Here is a 2,785-nt window from a genome sequence, read left to right as displayed (position 1 = left end):
ACAAATAGTAACTCTTTTTTTAGTCATCTTATCTTTATAATTTCTCTCATTTAAATCGTGTCTCGTTTCATTCATATACCTCCTCTTTATTCGGGTGTAACAAAAATATTTTCCAGAAACAAATTTAAGAATTTATATATGAATGCTGGATTACCACAAAGTCATTTCTTATCAATTAAAATTAGAATATTCTTAAATTTTTATATTTAAAATACTAATAATAATAAAGTTCCCTATGGAATAAGATAAAGTTGAGAAAGAACCAACCATCTTATGAATCAATGGCTGACATTTGTTTTTTCATCTTATGATTCTTATAAATAAATACTATCAAGAAAAAGACTTTTATAAAAATTTTCGTAGAATGAAGTTTGGTAAGCGAAAAGGATAAAAAGGTCGTTTATCCAATTTCTAAGTAACATTTTTAATTTTTAATTCCTTATCTTGAGGGAATTTCAAAATGCTAGTGAGAAATGACCTAGAAGAAATGAAGAATTTTTATGGAAATTATGGATTTTTGGAGGAAAAATAATAATAAAATATTCGAAAAGTGGAAAATTACCAAAATACCCCTAAAGTTAAGGATAATTACGGATTTGTCATTCTGCTAAAAATCCGATCCTTCACTTTGACTTCTACACAAAATCCTTCAAATCTCGACTCACAGCCGTTCAATCTCCCCCATACTTGAATATATTCAGAAAACTCATGGATCATCACATCCAACAGCTAGAATTCAAAACCAAAGTCGGTGAGTCGGTGAGGCTGTGATCGGAGTAGATATTTCTGACGAATTTTCTAGAAAATTCAACCGATAATTCACGATGATTCTAGAGCTCCCAATGCCGGTTTATGCTTTCCCTATAAATTCTGAAGTTGGGGCAATAGTTTGGAATAAGAGTCAAGCAAGGGAGAGCTCCCAATGGTAGGCAATAAGCGTTTAGATTTTGGGTCTCCTACTCTCGGGTTTCTTCCAAATTTGAGAGCAATTCTCAACCATTTCCTTTCAAACTTGATCCTCTAGTTTCTAAACAATATTACCCACAAGTGCTATGAAGGAATAGGGTTCGGAAAGTGTCTAGAAACCATTCCCCCAATCCAATCCGCCATTAAAGAGCTTCAAGGAAAACTCAAAATTCAAATCAGAGGATACACAAAATTCGTCGAGCAAGAACAATCTCAATAAGTTTCTGCACCTTCAAGGAATGTTTTCATTGAAGACCACGAAGAGAAATAACCTCAGAAACGATTCCAATTGAAGAAAATTCGTTTCGTGTTCAAATTGTGGGTAAGTGTCGTATTCCTATCTATGACCTATTTTCCTTCAAATAAAGGATTCCTTTAGCTTAAGAGGAAAAAGATAGTAACTTTGATGAAGGAATCAAGAGCTGAAACGTCTAAGAACAAGATACCTAAGAGATTGAAAATCGGAGGTGTCATGAAGAACTCGAGGGGAGAAACGGCGTGATCGGAGCTGGGGAGGGCGAGTTTCAGACGGCGGCGCGAAAGATCACGCATGTCTTCTTCCCATCGGGAGGAAGAAGACGATGACATGGCCGGTTCAATTGAACCGGCCATGTCAACCAAAAACTTGACCCCTCGATTTTTCTAAAATTTAACCCTATTCTAGAATGGTTCTCAAAAAAATCTTTATGGTTCCAGAAACTAGACACAATAAGAAGTCTGTGGAAGAAAATTGAAGGTAATTCAGGTATCGGAAGATCATGAACAGAGGTCCCGAACGTCGACAACGCGGTAAATAGCCACCTTGCACTTTTTCGTTAAGAAATACTTGTAGAAATCGCTTGGATTTCCATATGAACCCTAAAACAAGTATGAATTTCGGATATATGAAAGAAAAGCTCAAAGAACCATGAGTTAAGGCTCTAAATCAATCAAAATACTCGGGAATTAGGGAACGTTAAAATAACTGACTAGATGAACTCTGCTCTAATAGCCAAAAAAAAAAAAAAATCATAAATAATGAAATAAATAAAGAAATAAAGAAATAAAAATAATTATAAAAAAAATGAAAATGGCCTTTATGGAGTTGAGATTCATGGGAGATTTAAGTGAAGATAGAATTGAACAATAAGGTATATATTAAATCTTCGTTTTCTTTTTAGTTTTTTTTAAGAAATCATAGTCAATTATAGTTAGATTTTCATTGTTTAGTTTTGAGTTAGAAACTAAATGTCAGTCATTTATACGAATTCTAGTAAATCAGGTTATATTAGTAATATTAGATTAAATTTATATCCGTAGCAAATGAATAGATTAAAAATAAAATGACCAAGAAAATTTGTGAACAAAAGGAAACACCAAGATAAGGAAAGATTTGGAAATAGGGATCCACTATAAATTTGGAATACATGAGAACAAAATTAGAAGGCAACAGAGTAAATATCCATAAAAAAAAAAGGAAGATTCTGTAATTAAAACATAAACTAAATAAAAAAGCATAAACTAAATACAGAAAAAAGTAAATATAAGAGTAGACCCAAGTAATAATTTTATAGAATTCAAACTTGAAATTGATGTCATGGGCTCAAATAGGTTTACGGATTTCAAAGAACATAATCGAACTTTCATTAAGGATATATTCGTGACAACAACTTAAGTTAACCAGGTAAGCGGCCTTACTATCGGCATGGTTAAATTTGATGTTCACACGTGCCTGTGGTTCTGCACGTGTCATATATACTAATATGTGTGAATTATCTGTGAATCAATATGCTTATATTATGTTTATGTTATGCTATAATATGTGAATTGTATGATAATA

At 32.5% G+C, this 2,785-nt stretch overlaps 1 long non-coding RNA gene across 1 annotated transcript; it reads left to right on the top strand.

Annotated features, from left to right (window-relative positions):
• Window positions 1-1,939: 1,939 nt before the first annotated feature.
• LOC111473409 lies at window positions 1,940-2,399 on the top strand. Its single transcript, XR_002715678.1, has 2 exons — window positions 1,940-2,096; window positions 2,266-2,399. It is a non-coding gene; the product is annotated as an uncharacterized LOC111473409 (long non-coding RNA).
• Window positions 2,400-2,785: the final 386 nt, after the last annotated feature.

Source organism: Cucurbita maxima, unplaced genomic scaffold (assembly GCF_002738345.1).
Source record: "Cucurbita maxima cultivar Rimu unplaced genomic scaffold, Cmax_1.0 Cma_Scf00119, whole genome shotgun sequence".
Lineage (NCBI taxonomy): Eukaryota > Viridiplantae > Streptophyta > Magnoliopsida > Cucurbitales > Cucurbitaceae > Cucurbita > Cucurbita maxima.
Note: the sequence above shows the minus strand (reverse complement) of the source record. Positions and strands in the feature narration are given on the sequence as shown.